Source organism: Cetorhinus maximus, chromosome 5, assembly GCF_964194155.1.
Source record: "Cetorhinus maximus chromosome 5, sCetMax3.hap1.1, whole genome shotgun sequence".
Classification (NCBI taxonomy): domain Eukaryota; kingdom Metazoa; phylum Chordata; class Chondrichthyes; order Lamniformes; family Cetorhinidae; genus Cetorhinus; species Cetorhinus maximus.
Genome location: NC_135883.1, coordinates 10796606 through 10819548, shown reverse-complemented (window position 1 = coordinate 10819548; position 22943 = coordinate 10796606).

Below are 22943 nucleotides of genomic sequence, written 5' to 3'. Positions count from 1 at the left end.
TCTGAAGGTTACACACTGCACAGGGAAGAGGCCCTGGACTGAGACACCTGCCTTTATCTTGTGCATGAGCCAAGGTTTCGAATCTGAGTGACACGAACACTGCTCATTAGAACAAGGAGCCACAGGCAGGGTAACATTCTTGGGAGTTTATCTATATTAGTGAACATTAAGAACAAGTGATTAACACCCATGCCTAGACTGTGCAATTACGCTTTCTTAACTTTCCTAACCCTGGCACTACGTCTTGGTGCTCCCCCAACATCCACAGTGGAGGTGGAGGCAGCCTGCTGACTGCTATGCTCAGTCTGTGATGACCCTGGCGGGCGTACCCTGGAGGGCTGAGACCTGGAGGGCCCCGGCCTGCTTTCAGGGTCCTGCTGTGTGGCAGTGGCACCCTCCTCGGCCTGTGGAGCTGGAGCTGCTGGTGTCACAGGAAGAGGGGAATCATATGGTCCAGATACTCATGGAGTCACCTGGGTGGATGACCCCGGGGTGCGCACCTGCTGATCCTCTTCCCTAAGGGGGCCCAAGGGCCCCTGGCTGATTCCTTGAGGAGCAGGGGTAGCTGGAGTGAGATCAAGCTGCCCAGCACCCCTCTCGCATACATTGTTGGAGGCCAACTATGATGTCAGCAATGGGGTTCAGCCCACGCAGCAGCGCAGGAGCGACATCATGGACCAAGATCTCCTTGGCAACGGCCATCCTATCAGTGTTGACCTTGGCACGTTGGCATGCCGGTGCTATCACCTCAGCCTGAAGGTGGATGGACTCCTCCATCGTGCCTTACAATCTGAGGAGTGCAGTGGACATCCCTTCCTGATGTTCCCGAGCTTGCCTTTGCAGCTCCAACAGCTGAGGTATGACCGAGTCCAGAGGCTCATCATCTGACTCGGACTCAGCAGATTCCTGGCCTCCAGCAGCCCTCCAAGTACCGGAAACCTGGGAAGTCCCTGTCCCTGCCTGCTGTGGATCAGACAGTGTGATGTGCTCACCAGGTTGTGACCCCGAGGCGACGTTAGAACTAGGTCCCACCAAGGTGTGCGTCTCTGTGCTAGCGGAGGGTGTGGGTGAGCGCTGTGACGGGTGTTCAGTTAGGGTGTCGTCAGATTCTTCTGAGGTTTCTTCGGGGCTTGAGTCGAGGACTTGGGTCGTGTACACCTTCAGCTGCTTCCCAGATGTGCCTGCGAAGGCAAAGTGAAATAAGTAGTCTGGAGGAAAACAGAAAATGCTAGAAAAGCTCAGCAGGTCTGACAGCATCTGTCGAGAGAAAAACAGAGTTGACGTTTCGAGTCCTTATGACCCTTCTTCAAAGCTACAAAGGATCGAAAATGGAATAAAAAGTGGGGGAAAACAATGAATAAATTAATAAAAATGGTAATGAATAAAAATGAAAATAAGTGGATAAAAAATAAAAATGAATTTTGAAAGAAGTGCTTAAAAAAAGGGGGTGGGGATGGAGGAGAGAGTTCATGATCTGAAGTTGTTGAACTCAATATTCAGTCCGGAAGGCTGTAAAGTGCCTAGTCGGAAGATGAGGTGCTGTTCCTCCAGTTTGTGTTGGGCTTCACTGGAACATTGAAGCAGGTCAAGGACGGACATGTGGGCATGAGAGCAGGGGGGAGTGTTGAAATGGCAAGCGACAGGAAGGTCTGGGTAATACTTGCGGACAGACCGAAGGTGTTCCGCAAGGCGGTCACCCAGTCTGCGTTTGGTGTCTCCAATGTAGAGGAGACCGCATTGGGAGCAGCGAATGCAGTAGACTAAATTGAGGGAAGTGCGTGAAGTGCTGCTTCACTTGAAAGGAGCATTTGAGTCTTTGGACAATGAGGAGGGAGGAGGTAAAGGGGCAGGTGTTGCACCTTCTGCGAGAGATAATTAGTGCAGGATAGGGGAACTCACTCACAGCATGGTTGTTTGATGGATGTTGCACTGCTGGACCCTCACTTGGTTGAGAACCGCCGACCTCACCATCAGCACATGAAGGGTCCAGATCGTCACCGGTCAGCTGGATGACTCTATTTTCAAAGCCTGTGAGGACATTGATTTCAGGCAATCCCCCGCCAGTCTGTGACCTCTCCCGCTTGCTTTGTGCCTGCTTGTCCTGCATGACTACAAATGGAGAGAGGATAAGCAGCATGACTGCCAGGCCAGGTGATATGGATGCCTGGCATGTGTGGGTGGTGAGTAATACCATGGACAAGATGAGGACCCAATCCACAGGGCAGGTGAAGGTGTGTGTGAGAGAGTAAATGCTGATGTCCCTTGAAATGGCAGTGGATGAGATCCCTGTGGATGTGTGATGGGTTTGTGAGTGTGTGTGTTGAGAGTGATGGGAAGAGTGTCTTACCCTGGCAGAACAGAGCAGTTCATTCATTCTCTTTCGGCACTGGGTGGCTGTCCTCGTTTGCAGGGCGTTAGTGCTGTCCACCGCTGACACCGCCTTCCCTGCTGGATTGTGGCCTTGCTTGGTGGTCTTCGCCAAAGAGCGGGGGAAGAGGATTTCACAGCGGCCCTCCACAGCGTCCAGTAGGCGTCCGAGGGAGGTATTGCTAAATTTGGGGGCAGCATGTTTCCTCCCTTTGGCGGCCATGAATTTCCAGCAGCTTCCAATGCCTTAGAGAGAGTTAGCCCTGGGCAGGGGTGCCCTTTAAATATAGCGGCTAGATAACTGAAGGCCTGAGGTGACGGCAGGGCGTGTGAATCAGAGGTCACCCTGCCAGTGACCAGAATATTTCCTGGGAATGGATTATTAATGAGGCGGGACACACTGAGAATGGGAGGATACGGTGCAAAAACTTCCCTTTTCCTGCCAGATACTGAACTTTGTGCAAATCTGGGCCGATTCTGCCCTATGTTAATATTCAGGATTAGGCTGCACAGTTTGATGAAGGAAAAGAAGTTAAAAGGGTATGGGGAAGTTAAAAGGATAGGGGGGAACTGGATGTGCATGATTAGAACTATTTGTTCTCCTGGAAGATACATGCCAAAACTCACTGGTCAGGCCCAATGGCCTATTTCCATGATTCTGCCCATTTTGAGGCCTACCAAGTCCCATTGAGTTCACCAGACGGGCCGGCCTTAAAATGACCCCAGTATATAATCCCACGGTCGGGATTTTCTGCACCCGCCCACCGCCGGGATCGTCCAGCCACGCCGCAAGTCGATGGGCTTCTGGGCTGGGGCACCGCCTCGTTCTCGGCGGGTCCCACCCGAGACGGGGGTCAGAAAATCCCGGCCTGCGTGTTACCTACTTTTCACCTTTCAAGCTCTGTGCATCTTTCTGCAGGCAAGTAACATGTTGTAACTGTATCCGAGGCAAAGGGCAAGATTAATGACACAGCTGTTCAATAGATCATTAATGAAAACACTGAGCTACATTTAGAACCCTGGGACTTTAGGTGGAATGATAAAGATAAATAAAGGTTTGAAACATGCCTGGGCAGTTTACTTAAGTTTGTTTTCCAATTGCAGCTTTCTTACTGCCACCCCCATGATCAGCCACTTCAATGGTGTCCTGAGATTGAACTTGTGACTTTATGACTGAAATATCAGGCAGTGTATGTATTCATTGCCCCACCGTTGCCGATAACTGTGGACTATTTTCCAATGGTGCCTTGGAAGGTATCTGGTAATTGCCACGTCCTGCTGTTTCTGCAGCTCACCCAGCTGCTGCATGTACTACTCCCAACAGAGTCTATTTTTAATACCTGCCATTTTTTATACCGACTCTTACTGTCAGCACTGTTGCCCTGTAGAAACAGCTTTGGCAGCTAATGAATATACATAAATAAGTGCACATTTCTTCTAAATCATTTGTCCTTCCAATGATGACATAGTTGGCCCTATTGGGCAAAGGCACCACCAGGTGTAGTAGTAAAGTGAAGAAATGATTGCAGTTCTGACTCTCAGCTTGTCCTGTGTAAGATGATCTCACCCAGGGATGCAGTCTAGGCACTACAACTGATCTCAGAAATGTTAGGTCATAAAGAGAGGAAAATCTCTCTATGACTATCCAGTGACCCCTGCTGTATGTTTGAGGTGAAAATTGGAACAGATAAGTAAAAAAAAATTGTCACTGCACCAAAGCTTCTAACGTTATTTTGTTTAATATTTCAATTCAACACAAGACCATTCGGCCATCTGCTGTATTAAGTCTATCCACCAGTTCAAATGTAGCATTCTGACCTTGACCAAGCCAAACCAGTGAAAGTGTTCATGGAAAACCTCATACTTTACTAGCACTTTGTGAGAAATTTAACCGTAACAGATTTAAACAATGTCCTCAGTTTGTGACATAACTTACAATTATAGCAGATTGGTGATAGGAAACATCAAATAACTGCACAAAAAAGCATCAAACGGCTGTACGAAAGGAATGATATATTTTGAAGCCACCTTTCTCAGACATGCTGTCACCTTCTTTGTCTGGAAATTGCCCAATTCACTGAGAAGAATCCATTGAGATGCACATTGTTTTTCTTCGATAATTTGCTCTTCTTAAAAATGCAAACAGCCTTGAGGATAAAGATTATTTCAATGATCCAAGAAGACAGCTTTGAACTCCTTGAAACTCCAAAGATAAGCAGTCGCTGACATGTACAATTCTTTGACTCTTGGCTTGTGACTTGTAGAGTTGCAAAGCTCCAGAACATCAGTTTTGATCTGGTACAAGGTGAAATACCCTGCTGGTAAAATGGCCTGCATGTTTGTGAAGGATAAGATGGTAACACCGGACTATTAAACAGATGTGCTGCTAAAAATATTTTATGTTATGAAAAGTTTATTTAGAATGTAATAGTGAAACCCAGTACAATACTTCCATGCAGAAGGGGTCACATCTTCAATAAGGTAAACTTTCCCTTTCAACCAACATGGCAGCCCTGAGGGAGGGTACAAAAAGCAGACTTATCCTGAATATTTCAAGAATTTAGCCCGACATGAACTTCCTTAAACCAAAGTTCCCCTAGTAACTAAGTAGATTAAGGCAACATTCAAGCACACAGACCTAATAATCTCAGGTTAAATTCCTAATCTGCTCTGATTAAACTGAGTTTGGGTAGGAAAAATCATTTTAGCTTCAGAGAGCAAGGGAGAGGCTCCTCCTGATCACTATTCAATGTTCCCTGTTGGCATGTATATGCATGGATGTTAGGTTGGTACAGATTGTGATCATCCTCTGTTCACAATAGCCTGTCAATACTTGCACATGAAGAATAGCCACTTGGGCAAGATAGTGGAGGCTGACAGCAACCAAGGAACCATAGATTCAGGAGAGGAGATAGACAGAAGATAGTAATAGTAGAAGGGAAAAACTCTCATGAATTAGGGCCATGTCCCTTTAAGTAGCAAAAGCCTATAGTAGTGCCAGTCTTTGCTAATAAAATCCATATTCAAGTAGTTGCATGAATCACCTACCAAATACGGGGGAGATGGTGGGGGTACCTTTCCTTGAAAGAATTTTAAGAGGAAAATAGTTGGGAGTGCCACCCTATGCCCACTCTCACACAGATTCTAGTGTTATGGTATAATGAAGTTTTGGCAGATGTGTTACGACCGATGCCTGGGTGAGGTCCCCCAATTTGTTATGATCTCAGACGAGATGCCCCAATTTGTTACCTTCCTGTACAGAATCTCAATTTTATTATGGTTCCAGTTGAGGAGGAATGATCTTGCTCCCTTTCTTTATTCAACCCCCTCGGTTGATCATAACAAGGTTAATTTAAAAAGGATCCCTTTCCTCATGGATGTTTTTTTTTCCATTCCAAATGTATTTATGCTTTAGACAGAACAAATTTAACAGGTTTTCTTGAGTCAAAGAAAGAGTAAGTTTATTAGTTTCTAAAAACCTGAGAAAAAAATAATGCAACACACATACACACAGATCAGAAATGAGAAGGTGAGTCCAAAAATAAAAGTTGAAAAAGATATACAAATCAGTCTTTGGCTTGTCTGTGAGCAGTAGATGGCAAAATGGTGCGGCCGTTAAGTTGGGTGATTGCGGTACAGCTGACTTTGGCAGTTGAGCAGTTGGTTTGGAGACTCTTGATTCTGCAGGTTAGCTGAAGGAGTTGTTACCTTCTTGACTAGTTTTGATGACTTGCCTCCAGCCACAGAGAGAGAGAGAGAGAGAGAGATAGTATTATACCTGCAAACTGCAGGATGCCTTAGGTGCTTGCAGGAGCTAAAAAGGAAGACTTTATTTTTTTTTCTCTAGTGTTGAGCTCTAGGAAGTTTTGGCTCCTCCTGGGTTTCACATTACACAAAGCAGTCAACCTAATAATATAGCAACATCCCTGAAATCAATGCTGGTACCTGTGTTCAGTAGCATCAGTGCAAATGTGGACATGATTATGTTGTATCTTATGAATTTTTAAAACAAAGTAATCAATAGCTACCAAAGGAACATCAACCTAATAGGTGGTGTCAGTATAATCAAGCTGGAAAATCCAGAAGTAAAGTGACAAGGGGTCTGCACCTAAGGCTGATTTTAATACACGTTTTGGGAACTGAAACTTGTGTGAGACATGATTGACCTTCCAGGGAGGATGTCACACTTCAGGGCATTTGAGTGCTAAGTATTAATTTGGTTTCAACTGCCACTTTAAAGTTGACTTGCACCCAAAATTGCATAGAATTTTACACAGTAGTAACATAAATTTAGCTGAACAATATTGTTCCTTCTCGCTCTCTCACAACCCCTGATATACCTTCAATGGGAGGCAAATGATGTAAGAAGCAACCAGATATTTCAGTGGCAAGATTGCAGGTTTCAATGGAAGAATGGCCTGAATGGCTTCCTTCACCTGTGCTATTACTTGTTCTTGTTATGACTTATAGTGTTCTTCCTTTCAACAGCACATGCTGCTGCAACATCACTCCTGAATGGTATGCCCTATAAACTCATGTTCCTGTCCAGATCACCATCTTTTTTTTATAGGGCAACAAGAAATATCCATGCATCAAATAAAGTGGTCACACTTGTGCAGTTAAAAAATATTATAATAGAAATTTGACAAAATATATTAATTTCAGGCTTAATGATAATCTTCATCCCAGCTTCAACATGTTCAGTAATTCTGGCTGTGCAATTAACAAGTATAGAATTGATCTGTGTACAAACATGCAGACACACCCAATGAATGACTTTATGAATAACTCCTTATGGTTTGAGGCATTAGGATACAAAAATGTTATTGTGCAATTAGTTTGAAATCTCATTTAAAATCTGTAATTTTCTGTGCTAAAAAATATTAATTACAAATGATATATCCTGTCAAGACCTATTAGAGAAGTTTGTATGTTTTTTTATGGCCTCAAGGATGTTCCCTTCTAAATGAAGCTACTGGTTCACATATTGTAAGGAATGTATCTTTTTAGTTCTATTGGACTGTTGTAAAGAACGTATCTTTTTATTTTCTGTTGGACTGTGGATGAAAATTACAATGTCTGCAATTTGAAAGACATGTCCACTGGAACAGGATGAGAGATATATACAATGTTGCAGTCCTGGAACACAATGGACACAATTTCATCCTGCCATGAAAGACAGGATGGTGCCAGAAAGGAGTCCTGGACCAAGTTAGCTGCCTGGCAACAATGTTTTAATTGGCTCCGGACCAGGTGACCAGGTTTTTGTATGAGGGCAGTGCAGCAGAATAGCTCCTAGCCTGAAAGGAACAAGACCTGAAACCTCTTTGCCCAGTGTGGGGAGGATTCCTGTAATTCCACAATAATAGCTAGCTGTATTTTTCTCCTCATATCTCTATAACCTGCTCTCTCTCTCTGAAAACCCCTGTCAAGAAGCAAAGAGGAAAATCACTGTTAGAGACATTGAAAGGCAAGTGGTCAACCAGTGAGCTAAAGACTGAAAGTGCTGGAAGACCACCTCGTGTCATCAACAAGAACTAAAAGGAATTTGGAAGACATTGATCAAAATCAACCCATCGGATCCTGTACTCCAGAATTGGTGCTATTGAACTGTTTTATCCCAGCCTTAAAATCCATGTAGTTGAGTGTCTTATGTGTATTGTACGTGTGTGTATAGGGATTTAAGAAAGTGTAGAGTTTAAGTTATAGAGTTAGAAATTAGCAGTTCATTTTCCTTTCTTTTGCCACTGGTTAATGACAGTTTGTTCAATAAACAGTTATTTACTTATTAAGTTTACAAACCTGGTGCTCGTATCCTGTTAACCTAAATTAAACAGTTGGGTAGACTTGGGGCAATCTGGTGGTTTGGTCAAACTTATCACATTTGTCGGGGCTCAGGGAGCAGTGGGGCTTGATCTTACAGCGCACTATCCCCAGTGAGTCGTGACAATATTCTGAAACCTGGTAACATTACAAAGGTCCACATAACATTGTAAATGAAGTATTTTTTAAAATGAAGAAGAGCCATATGGACTCGAAACGTTAACTCTGTTTCTTTCTGCACAGATTCTGCCAGGCCTATTGAGCTTTTCCAGTGTTTTCTATTTTTGTTTCAGATTTCCAGCATCTGTAGCACTTTGCTTTTATCTTGGTGTTCTCATATCTCTCTTACCTAAACTTCATTCAGACACAATTTTGGTACACAGTTTGCATTTCCACTTTTCAAGATTACTAGTTGTGTAATATAACTGGCCTGCCATGGAACTAAATGTATTTTATAGACCATCTGTACTGTAATACACAGAACGCAATAAGCCATTTTTTTCTTACTAGTTATCTCCTCATCTCACCAAAAACACTCACTTTTAATGTAAGGGTCCAACAGGGCTGTATGCCATCCAATATGTCATCCAAGGGGCCATTAATCACCTGTGAGACTTGATAGTGAGTGTTGGAAGATCTTCAACTGGTGGGGCATTACCATCGTGGGCAACCCTATCCTGTGCTCACATCCACACATAAATATTTTTAGCAGGGCATACAGTACATCAATATCAAACAAGAACATGAGCTGATTTCCTGATTCAAGCATGTTAAGGCTAATTGTAGAAATCCCACCACCTCCCAGCTGAGATCAGTTAACTGAGCGCAGACCTGACATTGGACTTGAGCCTTTCCTAGTGCATAAGGCTCAGCTATTCATGCAATAAACTCACTGAGCCATCAGAGATTTGCCAACTTAAACACTCGTGGAAATTAATATTGGCTTTGATTCGCACCAGTAGAATTACTTCAGAGTTAGATTACATTGTATTACATAGAATTTACAGCACAGAACTAAGTTATTCGGCCCACCTGGCCTATGACAGTACTTATGCTCTATATAAACCTCCTCCCACTTTACTTCATCTTATTATGTCGGTATCCTTCTACACTTTTCTCCCCTGTGTCCTTATCTAACTTCTCCTTAAATGCATCAACTTTCAACTATTGCATGTGGTAGCAATTTAACATTCTCTCTGCTCTCTGAGTAGATAAGTTTCTCCTGAATTCCTGGGATTTCTCAGTGCCTGTCTTATCACTGAATCACAGAATCACACAGTGCAGAAGAGGCCCTTCGGCCCATCGAGCCTGCATCGACACGTGAGAAACACCTGACCTACCTACCTAATCCCATTTACCAGCACTTGGCCCATAGCCTTGAATATTATGACATGCCAAGTGCTCAGCCAGGTACTTTTTAAAGGATGTGAGGCAACCCGCCTCCACCACCCTCCCAGTTTATCTATAACACCGTTGCCTCTGAGTTAGAAGGTTGTGGGTTCAAGTTCCACTCCAGGACTTTGAGCAGAAAAATCAAGGCTGAGAATAAATTACTAAGGGAGTTCTGCACTATCAGATGTGCTAACTTTTGGATGCGACACTAACCCTGACTGCCCTCTCAAGTGGGCATAAAAGATCCCATGGTATTATTTTGGAGATGAGCAGGGGAGTTATCCCTGGTAGCCTGGCCAATATTTACTCCTCAGTTAACATCACAAAAGCAGATTGCCTGGTCAGTATCACATTGCTATTTGTATGTGTTTGCAATGTGCTAATTGACCGTCACGTTTTCCACACTACAACAGTAACTATACTTCAAAAGTATTTCATTGGCTTTAAAAAGTTTTGAGATGTCTGGTGGCCATGAAAGGAACTATATAAAGGCATGCCTCTTTTTTCTTCATAATTTTAAACACCTTTATCATGTCACATCTCAGCCTTCTCTCTTCTAGAGAAAAAGAGCCCCAGCCCATTCAATCTATTCTGATAGCTGCACCCTCTCAAGTCCCGAGATTTTTTTTGCACTTCCTTTAGAGCTTCTATACCCCATTTATAACACTGAGACTAGAACTGTGTACAGAATTCTAAATGCCGCCTAACTAAGGTTAATATTGCCCGTCTGCTTTTGAATTCTATCCCTCTAGGAATAAAAAACCCATTACATATTATCAATGAATATGAAAATCGGAAGATGAAAGAAATCCTGAAGAAGGAGCAAAAATGGATGCTTTCCCAGGGTTTCTTCCAATCTTTCACAAAGGTTACCGTGGATGACTGGCTCTCAGTGGTAGCAACCAAAAACTAAAATGGTGGAAACCTTAAAAACAAAACAGAATGTTCTGAAAAATTTACAGAAGCTCATTCATCATCTGAAGAGGAAACAAAAACATCTCTGATTCAACCATTCAAGAGCAGCTGGAGGATATAAGACAAACAGTGCTCCAACCAGAGCTCTTTCACCAACACCGACCTCCACCTGCTTGAGCTTGTTCTCACCCTGAATGGTTTCCCTTTTTAGTTCTAATTATTTTCTCCATCTAAATGGTGTCACATTGGGAACCGTCATAGGTCTGTTCCAAGCCTGCTTTTTTTGTAGGAAATGTGGAACATTCTTCGTTGCAAAGCAAACTAAAATTCATCCACCTGAATCATGTGACATGACTCCCATTTCCCCACCTGGGTTTGGACAAAGGATGTATATTCCTTGTCTGGATTCTTCAGATGGTTAATATTGCAACCACTGATAAGTTCAACAGAGGTTTCAGGGTCCCTTTGCCCTTGCAGACTGGTCGTCTCCATTGGCCAGGGCCTGGCCTTAGAAATGTATATAGTCTTTGTACATTTCCTTGGGATTTGATCTCTGCAGTCACAGGGGGCATTAGTGCCTCTTTAGGGATAACGAGGTTCCTGCCATTCTGAAAGTCAGAAATGCCTATTGTGTGAGTCATAGCCAGCCATGGCTTCAGTTATTTTAAAGCCTTTGTCCAGTTTAAACAAAATAATTTTATAAATTAGCCAGGATGATATACGTAATATATATTATAGAAATATAAAGTGAGGTTTTAGCTCTGAGACAGATATCTTGCTGGACTTCATCTAATCACAGTCACATGTTCATACAGTTGGGGATTCATTGTTAATCTGAGCATAGATTATGTGAATGTGGATACAATTTTGATCAGATAATTCAAACTGCTATTTAATCATAAACGCATCAAAAACAGTCTCAGAAGGAAAGACCAAACTGCAACAGTTTGATGAGCTATTGTGTCTCACTGCACTTTCAGCCCTGGCATTCCTATGAGGCATGACCAGCAACAAACTTCTGTTCGCCAAATCTGGCCTCTTGAGCTTCCGTGATTTTAAACATCCCGGATCTCTTCCGCTGCCAAGGGCCTAAGATCTGGAATTTCTTTACTAAACTTCTCTTCCTCTCTTCCACTGTTTCCTCCTTTAACACATTCCTTAAAACCTATCTCTTCGACTAGGCTTTTGATTATCTGCTGTATGTGGCTTGATGCCAGATTTTGTTTGATCACACTACCAAGCACCTTGAAATATTTTACTACATTAGTGGAGCTCCATAAATCCAAGCTGTTGATGTTTGTTTAATGCTAAGGAGATAATACAAAGCTATTGTTAGCACCTAACTTCTGTGATGGTGAGGAGGAGGTGGAAGAGGAAGAACAAGGGCAGCTACCTCATGGTCAACCTTGATGCTCACAATTATGGCAATTAAAATAATGAAGGTGATGGAAGACTGAACCTATCCTTGAGTTCATGCATAGATTTCCTTTTTTCCTATTTCTTTGACCTAACCTTCTTCACTCAGCATCTGTGTCACTTGCATCTTCATCCTCGGGCACAGACAGGTACATTAATAATGGGAGCAGTAGATAATGTTAGTGATGACTTGACATTGGTTCCATGAAGGAGAAAGAGGGCTGGAAAGTCAATGCGTTTAAGAATCATAGATTCTTACAGCACAGAGGGGGGTATTTGAAATAGTCCGTGCTAGCTGTTTGAAAGAGTTACCCAATTAGTCAAAATTCCCCTGCTCTTTCTCCACAGCCCTGCTTTTTGTAAATTTTCTTTTTCAAGCATTAATCCAATTCCATTTTGAAAATGACCATTGAACCTAATTCCACCATCCTTCTAGGTAGTGCAGTCCAGATCATAAATTTTCCTCATCTTCTCCTTTTTTTTCGTCAATTATTTAAAAATGTGACCTCCGCTTACTGACCCTCCTACAGTTACTCCCTAGTTACTCTATCAGAACCCTTCAGAACATGGGAATGCCTCTATTAAACCCATTGTTAACCTCCCCTGTTCTACGGAGAAGAATTCCAGCTTCTCTAATTCCTCCACATAACTGAAGTCCTGCATCCCTAGAAACACTCGAGTCAATCTTTCCTGTGCCCTCTTCTGCCTTGACATGCTTCTTAAAATACGGCACCCTGAACTGGATAGCTAAGGCCGAGTCTGTGATGTATATAGCATAACTTCCTTGCTTTTGTCCTCTTTGGGTGGAATTCCCTGCTCCGGCCAGCAGCGGGAATCGTGGTGGGCAGGCGCAATTAATTTGGCATGAGTCAAAAAATCAGTTTCCTAACGGCGTAACAGAAGATTCCACCCCATGCCTCTACTTATAAAATCCAGGATTCTGTATGTTTTTTTTTAAAAAGAGTCCCATCAACTTGTCCTGCCAGCTTCAAAAATTTGTTTACATACAGTCCCAGATTTCTCTGTTCCTGCAACCCCATTTAGTTTATATTGCCTCTCCTCATTCTCCCTTCCCAAAAGCATCACTTCACACATTAAGTCTCACCTGCCATATGTCTGGCCATTTCCCCAGTTTGTGGATGCCTCCTGAAGTCTGTTCATATTCCCCTCACTGTTTACTACATTTCAAAGTAATGTGCAGTCAGCAAACTTAGAAACGTTATTGCCTCCTAAAGTGAGTAAGGAAATGGATCATCCTGTAGCTGAGGAAGTGGCTGAGGAAGAGTTCCAGATGTGGGTGAGGAAGTGGGTCAGGATGCGAGTGCTGATGTGCCACCTGCCTAGCAGAGGGAAAGTCTTTGGAGTCATGTGACCCAGCACCCATGGGTACTCACTGGAACAAAAGAATGTTTGAGGAACATGTTACCTATGGACAGGAGGTAAGCTTAATCTCTGAGAATTTGAGCCAGTAGCAAGTCAGAAAGGCTGCCTCCTGATAGCTGGCCATAACATGACTTATTTAAATTAGGTTACTCAGGGCGGTAGGATGGCCAAATTGTATGAAGGAATCTGAAGGGATCAATTTTAGGGCAGAAGACTAGCAAGAATACTTCCCCCTCTCTTTTGCTGACAAAGTAATGTTATTTGCTCTGATCGAACATTGAAATGATCCTGAAAATGGCCTGGAAATTCTTCCCTACTGCTTCTTGATGTACTGCAACCTTCTCCTATGCTTTCCACCTAAACAGCCATGCACAATGATAGCACTCTAAATTTATCACAGCAGCAGGCTGTGAGTTCAAATCCCACTACATTCTGGAGCATGCGATCGAATCTGATAGTTCAGTCCTGTATTGTCAAAGTCGGTCTTTCTGCTAAGATGCTAAGTCAAGGGCCCATCTGCTTGCTCAGGTGAATGTAAAAGTTCCAGTGGCATCATTCGAAAAAAGAATTACCCTCCTGCCTGGTCAACATTACTCTGCCATTCAATACTAGCAAAACAGATCAGCTAATCATTCATTCATTTAATGAACCTTGTATGAAAATTGGCTGCTATGTTTGCCGCAATAACAGTAAGTGAATTTTATAAATAATCCACTGTTTGTGAAGCATTTTTTGGGAGAATAAGAAATGCATGCTCTTTGTTCAATGATGGGGAGCAGTAATGGACTTAACTCTTCCCCATCATTTCTGAGGACCAAAATGAGTTGAAAAGATTGACGAGGGCACATCTCGCTCAGAAGCCACGGAACCGGTTGTATCAATCCAATGTAGAGGTAGCAATGAAGTCATAGTATCAAATGACCTGTGATTGGACTGAAACATCTCCAGACCTCCCGTTCAGGGCCCACTGAACACTACATTAATTGCTGGAGGTGTGCCAGTGAACTTAATTGAGTAGGGGTGGAACAAGTCCATGTACTTATTAAACCATCCTGTTCAGATTTGGCAGAGTATTTTTTAAAAAAAAAAATCCTATTTCCAGGAAATTAGCCCAGGAGGTAAATTCTGAAAAATAAAATAAACTAAACAAAGGCAAAATCAGCAAAATTAGTATTTGTGAGGTTAGAAAGATCAGCAGTTTGTTATGACCTGGTTAGACTGAGTAAACTTACACCTCTCTTTTGTCCCGCTCCGAAATATGCAGAAATTAACAGAAGGTTAAAAATGTGCAAATGTGTCCAACTACCCGCTTATGCAAACACAACACACACACACAAACTCCCCAAGCAGACAAAAAAGAAATACAACTCTGCAGAGTATCGGATCGTAAAACTTGGACAAGAAAACGTAAAGCCAGAGAAAGAAAAAATATTCACAGATTGTCCGGATGCTTGTTTATAGCTGAAGGGTCACTTTCCACAGTAGCAGCTCGTACTTGGGTTTCTCACTGCAGCAGTCACGACTGGTTGATTTTCTTTTCTCTTGGAGGCAGTGGTGTTGATTCAGAATCGGCCTTTAAGAATTCTCAGAATTGCAGCAATTCTTCTGGTGGATTTTCAAATCACAAACACTTCAGCTTTGATGAGAGAGGTTTCAGAGAAAGAGAGAGAGAGGGTGAGTCTTGCCCCTTGTGTTCATGAGGCAGTCTCTCTGACTGTTAGCTCAAATCCACTATTTTATACCCAAGAGCTGGGTCATTGGATCTCACCCTCTGGTTTCATCCTGGGGTTTACCTTAAGCATTATCTCTGAGAGCTCCATGGATTCTGACTGGGGTTTTCCGTTCCCACCCGTAGTGGGAACCGCTTCGGGCAGGAGAGAAAATTTGACGGGCCAACCAAAGGTTCGTTGGCTTTGGGCAGGAATTTCCGGCCCTGCGGCAGATGGGATTGGAAAATTCTGCTGTCTGTGTGCAGCTTGTGCCCTTTGCAAATACAACATAGTAGCTGCTGCAAGCCAATGCCTGTTGCTTAGCAAAAGTGTTCTTTTCAAAAAGTTCAGTATAACACATCTTCATAACAAGTTGTAGAATGTGAAATGTGTCAACAAAACCTAGATGATACTGCAGCCTGCGAATCAGGGCTTTTCCCATCAGAAAACAGCTCTGCAAATGCCTACACATGGTTCTGTTCCAGTCCATATATTTTTAAAAATATTTTATGATCAGACCAGGAACAGTAAAGACTTAACCTGCCTCTGCAAATTACTAGGCTTTGAGCTTAGCTCAAAGCCATCTAAAATGAACATGGGAGGCAAAATAAAAATGAGGAAAGTAGAAACTATGTCAAACTTGTCTGTCTCCAGCAGCATGGTTGGAAAAGCCATGTTTTTAATTTTCCAACCAACATAATTCCTAGAACTTGCCCTTTGAATATGTAATGTCCATTTTTACTTGCAGGAGGATATGCTTTCTCAAAACACGTTGCAGATAGTGCTCAAGATACATGAAACTGGAATGAAAACTTCAGTAAAGGATTGCATAAATCTACCTGATGTCATATCCAAGCCTTGTGAGTTGAGTTAGCGCAACGACTCAGCTTGTGCCCTGCAGTCAGACTGTGCCTAACTTTGATGCCATTTTCACATTAAAACCATTTCATGTTTATGCAAAAATGGAAGCATAATTCTAAGCTAAATGTTTGATATGTTCACAAATAAGCTCTGATTGAATGGAGATGACTGAGGTGCCCTGTTATTGCAAACAGGGATTGTGCACTAAGTGGGAATCATTTTTAACATTGAAGTCAATTAAAATGAAAACCTGAAAAGATGTATAATGGATGCCTGATCCAACATTGGCTGTTTTCCTCTATCAGCCAACATCAAAATACATTTGTAAGATCGGGAAACATAAGAGAACCTACGTTCGTGTTAAGGACCAAATAAATTACAAGGGTTAATGTACCCCAGGTAAAGGATGAAGAGTTTATGAGTGATACTGACAAATAACAAAGCCAAGGACAACACTGTATTTTTGAGAGAATTATCCAATGTTTGTGGTGATGTGAGGAGAGTGTTAAGTATCTGTATGAGGATATTTAAACCATGGCAAGACATCATGGCTGAATCTGAGACCGTTCTCAGTCAATGCCCTTACATATGGGGATAGCTAAAAGGAAGGGGATCCTTGGCTGATTTTTTTTTCCCTGCCTGAGAATCATTGAGACCACACATAGTCCTCCTGCTAGTGCTTTGACTGAGACCAACAAAATCAGTATAGACCAGGAATCAAACCTGCAATCTTTCTGATCTGCATGTCTTGGTTTCATAGAGGCCAGTCCATTACCTATCTTAAACCTCAAGGAAAACCTAATATCCTGTTTTTAAGTGCCTTTTTTTGCTGTTCCATGAACAATTAGGTCAACCATGTAGGCAAGGCTAGGGTGAGATGCTACCTTTAACTCCTGGCAGAGTATCTGGCCAATCTAGCCTCCCTTCCAGTTACTTATTTTCATAAGGAATTTATTTTATCAAAAATTGGCAGCATTTTGCTTATAGTAATTTACTGACACCAATACCGATAGTGACGTTGATAAAATCCAGTTAACTATCCAGAACACTCTCGTCCTAAGAAGTTTCTTGGCAGCCTTTATATTTGAGGAGGAAGGGGGACAGTAAAGTTGCAAGCCATTATTACCATAACCACATCATTTACAAGAGGCATCAACATGCGTTTACACGATTCTGCCATTGTGTCATTTTTCGGAGACGGATGAAAACAAATTTGCCAAAAAGTTTGAAGACATGCCATTTAAAGGAATGCCATGTCTTAAAATAGTACTCATATTTTTCCTTATTCTTTAAGTGAAATTGTAACGTGCATTTTATTAAATAATTTGCATTTGTAAAATAATAGCAGAAATACTTAGGCAAATGACTAGAAAGAAGAAAGGCTTTAATTTGCACAACACTTTATTATGCCCCAGTGTGGCCCAAAGTGCTTCAAAACCAATAAATTATTTGCCATCCATCCATTTCATGTAGGTAAATACATGCAACCAATCTGCACTTGCCAAGATCCCACAGACAAGGAATGAAGTATTATTTTAGCAGAAGTGAAGAAACTGGAAATTCTAGGGTACTTGGTGAGGTGACAAATATCTGTTGGAAGAAGATGAGTATGTTGAAAATCCTAGAATTGACTCATTTAAATATTATTGTTCGGGCATCATAGGAGTCCCACCAGCTGGTGCTGTCACATCTCAGACTGAAAAAGCAACACTCAAAGTCACAGATTTAACTGTAAGAATAACATCATTGATCTGTCATGTTGCCTAATTCCCTAAGATTGCTATCTGGCCTTCAACCCTAGGTCAGGTAACCTAATATGTAGCACAGCTTATAGTATCTTACAGTATCCTATCCCAGTTCTGTATAGTATCTAATACACAAGTCCACACACACAATCAGCTATCATCATGACATCCCTCCCCCATTGGACCAAAAACATGTTCATGGTTTTTCTGCTTGGTGTATGTGGCTTAGACTCCATGCCTTACTAAACATATTACAATAAATTTTGCAAACAAATTTAACAAATAATTATTTCCATATCTCACTGAGTAAATAAACTTATTCAATTATGAATGCTCGGTAAGTTCAGTGCATCACAGTCCAATATAGCTTCAGTCTTATTTCACTTTTTGGAGCTGCTATTTCTCTTTCACTGTTTAATTCTGGCATCCCTTGTAATAATCATCAGTATGTAATTTGATGCTCCTCAATGCTGCAATCTGTTTGTTTTCTTGTATACTTGCAAACATCATAAACAGGAAAGTCAAAATCATGAGTGGTCTTTGGCGTACACCCTTTTTGCTTTGACCATAATCACAACACATAAAACTTCACACTTAGGCATATGCTTTGTGTCAGGATTTGTAATCTTTCCAACCCAAATTACATTGTTTTAAATCACAAATGGTTGTTTATGTTCTGTTCTGTCACACAAAATCTTCACCTCACTTTGGTGTCCTTCTTTTACAGCGTCTGCCTGCTGTCTCAGGAACTTTGGTCATTGTGTCAGGATCAGCATGAAACGTCACCCCCTCTGGATAGCACTCCTTCTGTCAACTACACAGTCACACTGTGTTCCCTTCTTGGTGATGACAGTGCAGGGCTTGGGGTAAAATGGTATATCAATCTCACTCAAGTTATTCTGTTTCAGCAATACTTCATCACCTGGCATCACATTGGACTGTCTAGCTCCTCTTCTGTGGTCTGCATAAAACTTTGCGGCATCCTTTTTCTCCACATCATGATCTCAAATCTTCTGATTAACACTGATGTGCCTCAGCTCTGGCACTTTAGAACATATTTTGCATCCAAATAGCAACTTAGCCAGGCTTTTTCCCATTGTCGAGTGTGCCAGAGTGAAAAAACAGTAAAAACTGGGAAATAAGAATACTGGTCCAAACTTTACTTTCCTTCTGAGGTTGCTCTATACATGGCCACATATGACAACAATGCCTCCTTCTGATCTTTTCCTCAGCCTGATCAATCCTCCATTGTTTCTCTAAGGATTGGCTTTGTCGTTCCACTTCCTCATTTGCCTGTAGCCATTTAGGGTTATTCTGTAACAGTGACTGCCTGTGACCTGCACGTAATCTGCAAAGGTCTGTGAAATGAATTGTGGCCCCTAATCTGAATACAAAGTGACTGGTAAAAGTGATTGGTATCTTGCAAATATTTTGGTCACTGTAGACATCATTTTCTCAACTCTTGTAGTTCACAACATACTCATAGTAATGGCTGCAGTAGTCAATAACCATTAATAAGTATTCTCCTGATGGAAGTGAGCCTATGAAGCCAATTGCTACATCCTCCCATGGTCCAGCCAATAACAGTGTGCTGAGTACTAGATTCGGTGGATTGGGTCTGCTGACAAGTTGGCATCCATGACATGTTTCGACAAACTGCTCCAAATCTTTCTCCATCTCTGGCCATCGTTCTTTGGTCCATAAGTTTTGCTTAGTGCCAACCGCTCCCAAATTACCCTCATGAGCTAGCATCACCAGTCTAAGACTAAGCCTTTTTGGTACTACAAGTCTGCTGCCTCTGAGAACACACTTCAAAATTGTGCACAGCTCATTTCTTGTAGCGATGTATGTCTTGACTGTACAATTCTTCCCGTTTCCAGCTTGGATTCTCTGTCTGCTGTCATCCAATTCTGGATCTTCGTCTGGCTGTCTTTCAATCTCTCCAGTTGGAGAGTTGCTCTGGGTGTCGCATGAACTACCATAAAAAGCACAAATGAGCTTATTTCTCCAGTGAGGATCTGTGTGTTTGATCCCCCCATCAGTAGTCGTAACCACATATCAGCAATATTCATCTTTTCAGAAATGTGAATCACCTTGTACTTGTGCTGCTGGAATCTCAAGACCCAGATTTCAATTCTGGCACATGGACCTGGGAGAATAAATCATGTCTAATGGCTTGTGCTCCATTGCTAATTCAAATTCAATGCCGAACAAGTATGCATGGAATCTTTCACATCCCCGCACCAATCCCAGGGCCTCTTTCTCCATCTGAGAATATCTCCTCTCCACATCTGTCAGAGAGCTTCTCACAATGTTTCTCAGGCCTGCAGCATGCACTTCCACCAGCACGGCTCCTAATCCTACTGGACTAGCATCTGCTATGACTTTCGTTGATGGAATTAGATCATATTATCTGAGGGTTTGAGCGCTTGTCAAGCTGTGTTTCAAAGTTTTGAAGGCTGATTTCTGTTCTACATCAAATCTGAACCGTTCATTCTTTCTGGTCAACTTCCTCAATAGATCAGCCAGGGTAGGGAAGTTTGGAATATATCTCACACAATACTCCATAAGTCCAAGAAAACTTCTCACTTTGCTGAAATTTTTTGGTTTGCATGCCTCTGCTATTACTTCTGTCTTGTTTGGCTGGACTGAATTCACCGTTTGTGAGTTTATGCTCTGTGAACATTAACTTTGTCATGCCCAAATGAAATTATAGCCTCTGCAATTCCTACTGTCGCACCCCTTGGCTGCATCTCATCCAGTCCTGGTGCCTTGTCAACTTTAACTATAGACAGCCTATCCAATACCTCCTCCTTATCAAGTTTAAGCCTTTCTGGTGACTGAAGTCCCTCCTCTTTCACCGGGGCCTGGGTAGCACCTTCTTCCTTGGTAAATACAGATGCAGAGCATTCATTTAATCTCAGCCATGCCCCCTGCCTCCATGTACAAATCCTCTTTATGGTGCCTAATCGGCCCTACTCCTCCTTTTACCACCCTTTTACTATTTATATGCCTATTGAAGACTTTGGGATTCCCCTTTATGTTAGCTGCCAGTCTCTTTTCGTTATCCCTCTTTGTTTCTCTTTTTGCTTTTTCACCTCCCCTCTGAACCTTCTGTATTCAGTCTGGTTCTCAATTGTATTTTCTATCTGACGTCTGTCATAAGCAACTTTTTCTTCTTTATCTTAATTTCTACTTCTTCTGTCATCCAGGGAGCTCTGGATTTGTTTGTCCAACCATTCCCGTTTATGGGAATATACTTTGAATGTGCCCCAACATGTCTTCTTTGAAGGTGGCCCATTGTTCAGCTACTGCTTTTCCTGCCATCCTTTGGTTCTAATTTATTCAGTGCAGATCTGTTCTAACACCATTGAAGTTGGATTTCCCCAAGTTAATTATTCTAATTATGGATTGTTCATTGTCCTTTTCCATTGTCATCCTAAACCTTATGATACAATGATCATTGTCCCCTAAATGTTCTCCAACTGTCACTTGAACTACTTGACCCACCTCATTCACTAGACCAGGTCTAACAGTGAGTGCCTCTTTTCTCATTGGATTGGCACATACTGCTGTAGGAAATTCTCCTGAACACACTGTAGGAACTTTTGCCCCTCTCTGCTCTTTACACTACCACTGTCCTAGTCTATGGGCGGAATCATCCCATATTTCCATTCAGTGTGGTAGTGGACAAGAAAAGAAAGTTTTACCAGCTGGCCATATCATCACAATCCCCCCTCATTAATCATGCATTCCTGGGAAACAGCGTCCAATTCTTCTGCCAAGCCATTCACCTCGTCACTTCCTCACGCCGGGCGCCATATTTAAAGTGCAGCCGCACGCACACCTCTCAGTGCTTCCAGCCCAGGACTGCTGCATAGAAGACATGGCCCTGAAAGGCAAATAGACTGCAGCCACCAGATTCAGTGACGTGTCCCTGGAAAGCCTTTTGGACACCATCGAGGCCCACTGTGATGTCCTCGACCTCTGCTCTGGCCGCAGGAAGGAGCCAATCCAGCTTGGGAGGTGGTGGCAATCGTCAGTTCCAAAGCCCTGCAAAAGAGGACAGCCATCCAGTGCCGAAAGAGGATGAATGGTCTCCTCTGTTTCACCAGGGTAAGTCTCTTTTCTCATCACTCTCAACACACACACTCACAAACCCATCACACATCCACAGGGACCTCACTCACTGCTGGTTTAAGGGACATCACCATTCACTCACTCACACAAACCTTTATCATCCTCATCCCGTCCATGGGACCACTCAGCGTCCACACATGCCAGGCCTGCTTATTGACAGGCGTCCTGCTTACACTCTCTGCATCCCTATTCATGCAGGACAAGCTGGCACACAACAAGAGGGAGAGGTCACAGACTGGTGAAGGAATGCCTGAAATCAAGGTCCTCATGTACTTTGAAAACAGAGCCATCCAGCTCGCCGGCAAGGATCTGGGCCGGTCCTGTGCTGACGGTGAGGCCTACAGTGCTCAAGCAAGTGAGGAGCCAGCAGTGCCAGATCCATCAGACAACTGTGCCGTGAGTGATGTGTCCTGTTTCACAGGCCACTGCCATGAACTAATTATCTCTCGTTGCTTTCGCAGGCACATCTGGGAAACAGCCGAGGGAGTCCATAACCCAGGTCCTCAACTCAAGCCCCGAAGACACCACAGAATAGGAATCTGCTGATACCCGGATTGAAGTCCCATCACAGTGCTCACCCATACCCTCCACCAGCGCAAACACACACACCTTGGTGGGACCAAGCTTTAGAGTAGCCTCGGGGTCACAACCTGATGAGCACATCGCACTGTCTGATCCCCAGTCAGTCAGAGGCAGAGCCTTATCAGGTGTCCGGCACTTGGAGGACTGCTGAAGACCAGAAATCTGCTGAGGCCGAGTCAGATGATGAGCCTCTGGACTCGGTCATACCTCAGTTGGTGGAGTTGCAAAGGCAAGCTCGGGAACATCAGGAAGGGATGTCCACTGCACTCCTCAGATTGCAAGGTACGATGGAGGAGTCCGTCTGTCTTCAGTCTGAGGTTATAGCGCTGGCATGCCAACGCACCGAGGTCAACACTAGTAGAATGGCGGCTGCCCTGAAGAACTTGGTCGAGGACAATGGTCCTGCACTGCTGGGCGGTCTGAACTCTATCGCTGATGCAGAATCAAGGTATGCTACAGCACAGAAATAGGCCATTCGGCCCATCATGTCTCATCGGCTCCCTGAATGAGCATTATGACTCAATGCCAATCTCCTACCTTTCCCCCATACCCTTGCACATTGTTTCTATTCAAATAATCATTCAATGACCTCTTGAATGCCTCAGTTGAA